This window comes from Bubalus bubalis, chromosome 10, assembly GCF_019923935.1.
Source record: "Bubalus bubalis isolate 160015118507 breed Murrah chromosome 10, NDDB_SH_1, whole genome shotgun sequence".
In the NCBI taxonomy this organism is placed as follows: domain Eukaryota; kingdom Metazoa; phylum Chordata; class Mammalia; order Artiodactyla; family Bovidae; genus Bubalus; species Bubalus bubalis.
This window is the reverse complement of record NC_059166.1, coordinates 44643262-44650442: the sequence shown is the minus strand read 5'-3', so window position 1 is coordinate 44650442 and position 7181 is coordinate 44643262.

Genomic DNA, 7181 nt, shown 5'->3' with positions numbered 1-7181 from the left:
GGTCGAGAAGATCCCCTGGAGAAGGAAATGGCTATGTACTTCAGTAGTCTTGCCTGGAGAATTCTATGGACAGAGGCGCCTGGTAGGCTACAGTCCATGGAGTTGCAAAGAGTTGGACATGATGAAAGCGACTGAACATGCACGCAAAATACACATAACATAAAATTTGCCATCTTCACCATTTTTAAGTGTACTGTTCAGCGATGTTAATCCATTCACACTGATGTCCAACTGTCATCACCGGTCATCCCCAGGATTCTCTTCATCTTTCAAAACTGAAACTCTGTGCCCTTTAAACAATAACATTCCATCTCTCCCCATGCCAACCCAGCCTCTAGTAACCACCACTCTACGTTCTGTCTCTAGGAATTCGACTACTCTGGGTATCTCATAGAGTGGAATCATACAGCATTTGTGCTTTTGTGACTGGCTTATTTTACTTAACAGACATAATGCCTTCAATGTTCATCTATATTGCAGCATGTATCAGAATTTCCTTCCTTTTTAAGAGTAATATTCCATTGTATGGATATACCAGATTTTGTTTATCCATTCATCAATCTATGAACACTTGAATTGCTTCCACCCCTTGGCTATTACGAATAATGCTACTATGAGCTTGGATGTACAAAAATCTTCTTCAACATGTTCTTGCCTTGAATTCTTTGAGTATGTACCAGAAGTGGGATTGTTAAATCTTATGGGAGTTTTATTTTTAATTTTTTTTAAAACTGCTATACTGCTTGTCATAGCAGCCTACACTATTTTACATTTGTTACCAACAGTGTACAAAAGTTCCAGTTTTTCTGCATCCTCACCAACACTGCTTTTAAAAAAAAAATGGTAGCCATCTTAATGGATGTGACATCATTCTTCTCTTAATTTACGTGTTTGGGAAATTTTAAAGTTTTTATGTAGATAAATTAGCAATTTATATCTTTAAGGTTTTAATATATTATTTCAAAAACTCTTCCTCATTCAAGATTATATAAAGATTCATTTCTATTACATTTTCTTGTTGTTTAGTGGCTGTATCTGAGTCTTTTGCAACCCCACGGGCTACAGTCTCCCAGGCTCCTCTGTCCATAGGCTTTCCCAGGCAAGATTGCTGGAGTGGGCTGCCATTTTGTTTTCCAGGGGATCTCCCCTACCCAGGGATCGAAACTGTGTCTCCTGCATTGGCAAGCAGCGTCTTTACCACTGAGTCAGCAGGGGATGGGATTGATCATGTGAAGTAAAGACTAACCATTAATTCTTCAGTTATAATAATTGAACTATTCTCCTACTGTCAGTTTTTAATACTGTCTTTCTCAAGTAGTCTGAAATTCCATATTCAGTATATGCTAAATATGTATGTGTGTGTATATATATATATACACATATATATGAATAAATTTCTGGACTATGTATTCTGTTTCTGTACCACAAACACAGTGTTGATTACAGTACCTTTATAAGGCATTAAAGTATGTGGTAGGACCAGTATCCCTTCATCACTCTTGTTTATCTGAAGTGCTCTAGGCTATTCTCACATATTCAGTTCAGTTCAGTCGCTCAGTTGTGTTTGACTCTTTGCGACCCCAGAGGTAAAACATTTCCACATAGTTAATTGCCTCCCAAAGATATTGCCACATTATAAAATAATGCAATATAATTAATGTTCACCAAAATCACTGCAGATGATGACTGCAGCTATGAAATTAAAAGATGCTTGCTCCTTGGAAGAAAACCTATGACCAACCTAGGCAGCATATCAAAAAGCAGACACATTACTTTGCCGACAAAGGTCTGTCTAGTCAAAGCTATGGTTTTTCCAGTAGTCATGTATGGATGTGAGAGTTGGGACTATAAAGAAAGCTTAGCTCCAAAGAATTGATGCTTTTGAACTGTAGTGGTGTTGGAGAAGACTCTTCAGGGTCCCTTGGACTGCAAGGAGATCCAACCAGTCCATCCTAAAGGAAATCAGTCCAGAATATTCATTGGAAGGACTGATGCTGAAGCTGAAACTCCAATACTTTGGCCACCTGATGCAAAGAACTGACTCATTGGAAAAGACCCCGATGCTGGGAAAGATTGAAGGTGGGAGGAGAAGGGGACAACAGAGGATGAGATGGTTGGATGGCATAATGCCTCGATGGACATGAGTTTGAGCAGGCTTCAGGAGTTGGTGATGGACAGGGAAGCATGGCGTGCTGCAGTCCATGGGATCGCAAAGAGTTGGACAGGACTGAGTGACTGAACTGAATGAATTAATGTTCACAGTGATCACTTTAAAAATCATCACAAAAACTTTAAATCTGCTTAACAGCATTGACAGAAATAAGCAGAAAAGAATACAATGCATTTAATGATATGTATGTAAAATAACTATAAAAAAATAAAATTTTAGCTTCTTCAAAAACTAAGGGACAGAGATCACTAATATTATGCATTCACAATTTTTTAAAAAAATAATCATTTAGGCACAAGGATACACTGGTGGAAACTGGGCCAAAATTCAATTAACACTTGCTGCTGCTGCTGTCACTTCAGTCGTGTCCGACTCTGTGCGACCCCACAGACGGCAGCCCACCAGACTCCCCCATCCCTGGGATTCTCCAGGCAAGAACACTGGAGTGGGTTGCCATTTCCTTCTCCAATGCATGAAAGTGAAAAGTGAAAGGGAAGTCGCTCAGTCGTGTCCGACTCTTAGCGACCCATGGACTGCAGCCTACCAGGCTCCTCCATCCATGGGATTTTCCAGGCAAGAGCACTGGAGTGGGGTGTCATAGCCTTCTCCAATTAGCACTTAGGGTGCATTAAAATATCCTTTCCTGAGAGAGGAGGTCCCAGAATTCCCCAGTGACCCAAGGATCATTGCACCTCCTTTCTCATTAAATCATCTGAAATCTTTATATCCTGACTATAGTTTCTCTCTACTCTCTACCAAATAATTATTGGTTAGTCCTCCCAGCTTGCAATGAAAACTATGATGCTTAAATTTCAAAGAATGTCCAGTCATCCTGTTATAGTCTCTCTTTCTTGAATCAGCTCCTGAAGATGACTGAACTACCACTATCATTTGCATTATAACACCCAGTATGACATTCTTTCTTTTGTCTCTTTGCCACATGTCTAGCCTATCATTGGCACATCATTTGTCAACCATCATGAGCCAAAAGTTCCCTTCAGAATACAAATGGCATAAACACAGCCCACATAGGAAAGCATATAAGTTGCAGACACATTTATCTCAGGAGACCATGGTAGAAAGCTCATTAACCAAGAATATTTTTAATACAAGGTGCTAACATCTCTTTGTGGTGTATTCCACATAGTGTCCAATATGGTAGAGAAGAAGCAAAGCAACTTGAGCACACAGATATATGTTTTAAGAGCATATTTTGGCCTAAAGAAAGAAAGATCGGCAGCAAGGAAATGGCAACATTTCAGAAAGTAATCCCAAAGTCTATGGCAGCAGGAATGCAGAGGAAGTCATGATGTATGATTGAATATAGTTGAAGAATAAGACAGAAGATTTCTTAGATGACTCCCAAGATTATTCTTAGGTTATCTCCACGTATTCATTTATTAATAGTAAATGTTTATTAAAAGAATGAATAAATGAGTAAATGGTTTGTCTAGAACCACATTTATTTCTGTTCAAAGTGGGGTCTACAAGTCAGCTGTCAAAGTGTTGTTTATTATTAATCCAAAACAAGATAAGGAGCTTGCTCCAGCAGGTAAACTAATTGGATTATGAAGTATACCATTCAGTTCGACAGTTTTATTGTTACTATGAAGCAAATAGTACACTGATTCACTTTGCTGCATAACCTCTTAATTACATCAGGAATCAGCACTTTGATAATACATACGATTTTGGTTGGATCCTGAACAACAGGCCACTAAATCTGATTTATCTGGGGATCCAGAGGTGGTAAAGTCTTCTGACAATGTCTGTGGAGCCAGTGCTAAACAAAGAAGCTCTTAGTGTCAGGAGGAGGTCTAGGACACTTTTGGAACTGGTAATCTGATGGTTCCAAGGAAAAATGTATTTGTTTGATAAATAGTTATACTTAAAGAACAGTTCTTGCCTTGAGCTCAGCGAAATGGCTATGCTGATATTTCTGTGAGTTATGGTTGGATTAATATCTACAAAATTGCACAAAAGCCAAATCGGACCCCATAATCTAATGGCTATTTAAAAGATCTTACTCCTTGAACTGAGAGTATCAAAAATTATATCTAAGGGATAGGTTTGGGCCATCTGCAGAAATTTCCTTGGTGGATTGTGAATTCGAAGTAAATTTGTGAAAGTCATTGTTCAATTAATATACTTCTAACTGCATGCATCTGAAAACCTAAATCAAACTGCTTCTCACAAAGAAGGAATGTATTTGCTCACATAAGTGAATGTCCAGAAGTAAGCTGGCGTTTGGGCTTGAGTGAATACAATGACTCCAGCCCCATTCCCCTGCATTGCTCTATCTATGTTCATTCCCCATGCATGGGTACTTCACACTTAGATTGGCAGAAAAGTGGTTTCAACCATTCTATCCTCACACCCTTACTCTTTCTACGGATCCCTATTAAAAGCAGGTGATTTTTTCCCCCAGAAATGCCCCTCCCCTCAATTCACATCCCTTTGCCCATACTGGAATATATACAAATTCTTTGACCTATCCCTCTAGCTAAGGAAATGGCAGACCAACTTAAGTCTGGCATACTAAAACTGGTGCTGGCTTGGGAGTAAAGCTTTACTGTGATTCCCTTAGCCTAATTAGGGTTCATCCTTCCAGCCAAGGTCAATGCCCCAAACTTCCTGCCTGCTGTGAAATGGATGACTCAACCCCAACATCCAACACAAGGTCCAATCCCAACTTCATTAAGAAGTAGACAACCTACAGTGTAAACGAGTAAAGGCAACAATAACTTAGCATGTTGTAATGTGAAGGATGCCACAAGCGATGCCTTTGATAATAGACATTTCCAGAAGAGAAATACTGCCTAAAGAGAATTGGGAGGTTAGACTGTCAGTGTGTCTGAGTCTAACAGTGACCAAAGAAAATTATGTTGTGAGTCTAGAAGATGGATTCCAGTAATTTAGGAAGAAATAACCATAGGGCAAAGAAGGATTAACTCAAAATTATATTAGCCTGAGGAGACTTCCCTTGGGCAAAACCTAATCTCTTTGCTGTAAATCCTAATGTTCACCAAGCAAACTTCTGAATTATTATTTGCCTTTCTGAGTGGCTGACACCCCACAGAAATACTCCTTGTTAAAGAAATACACCTGATTTTAAAAACTGATTCTATTCCCCATGGCAAGTGGGCACTGTGGCTTATAAATCATTGGCTTTTGTATTTTGTTAGAAATTTCTGAGTCTATCCTGTGAAGCCTAATCACCCTGACAAAATAGTAAAAGTGAGATCTTGAAAGGGAAAAGCTGAGGCCCAGACACAGGGCCATAACGTCTTGGTCAAGGTGGAATCTGCATGAGACCTGGCCTAAATCTGCTATTAACATCGCCCCTACAGGGGATCTCTAATATCTGAGAAACCCAGAAGACCCACCATGCAGTCCCCTGACCTTAAATTGAGCCCTCTTAGAGAGGGGCTTAAGATTGGGGGTTATGGGTGAAGTCTCTAGAATCAGTGAGATCTGGGAATAAACTCTGGCTCCTCTGACCAGCTGTGTGACCTTAAGCAAGTCATTCAACATCTAAAACTCAGTAGCCTCAAATTATAAAATGGTGAATATTACATAGAGTTGTTACAATGATTAAAGAGATATAGTTCACAAAGTTCTAGGTATGTGATTAATAGATTTCATTCATACTTTTATAATAATGTTAATTAATGTTATATTATGATTTCTGTATTGGACTAAGAAATATATGCTAACCTTTCCAAGTACAACACTCCACAAGAAATGAAGCTCAATAAATGTGGCTAAAAGACACAGCTGGAGAACATGGGAGAGAAACACACTGAGACGCCAATATAATTTGTAAATCCCATCTTGATCTAGATTAAATCAGTGTGAGACCCCAGCATGGGTAAAGTCTGATTATCGTCTGCTTCCTAATCAAGGGAAGTATCTGGCATTAAAGTATCTCCATATAGATCTTATTTATTTCTGAGTTTTTTAGAAAGCAACTAGAAAATATCATATAATATTAATTAAAAAAATTAAAAGTCTGTAAGCTGTGTTCTGAGTGATATTTAAAGAAATTAAGACTAAAAAATCAAAATACACAAAGCAGTTAGACTATTTGTAATATAGAAACAAAACACCAAGAAAGAAAAAGTGCAAAATGTTAGCCTTCCTGAAATATTTGGAGGATTATCACATAGAAGAAGGCATTGAGAAAATCCATGTACGTTTTACTTGTCTGTTTCTCCCATTAGACTATCAGGTGCCCTGAGGGAAGTGAATGCATTCCATCCATCACTGTATTCCCAGACATTGGCTTGGTGCTGGAAACATAGTAAGTACTCAATAAATGTTTGTTGATTGAATGAGAAGATCGATGGGTAGAGATGATGAGATGAATGAATGTTAGGATGAAAAGAGGGACAGATTGATAGATATCATTTAAATCATTATAAGATGTTAATGTTGAAATGAACTTAGAAGAGGAAGCTGACGTTCTAAAATAATGAAGGATTTTCTCAATATCATTCAGCTGGTTTATATAAATGCTGACTAGACTGCAGCAGCCAGGATATTCAATATTCTTCTTATTTCCTTCCTTTTTTTAAATCTGATAGAACCGAGAGTATCATGAGAATATAATCCTGATGTGGGTCACTATCGTTGGTTGAGTTCTGTCCTCCTAAAGTTCATATGTGTAGATATTAACTCCCAGGACCTCAGAGCATGACTCTTTTGAAGGTAAGGCCTTTAAAGAGGTAATTATGTTATATGAAGTTCCCTAGGCCTGACTCTAATTCAGTGTCTGGTATCCTTTTAAGAAGAGGAATTAGGACCCATCCAGACACAAGACCACATGAAGACAACTACAAGCCAATAAGAGAAGGGGTGAGCCAAACGGGTGAAGGTGATCAAAAGATATAAAGTGGCTTAATAACTTCCTTAAGTAAGTTCTGGGGATGTAATGTACAGCATGGTGACTGTAGTTGACAATACTGTACTGTATATCTCAAAGTCACTAAGAGAGTAAATCTTAAAAGTT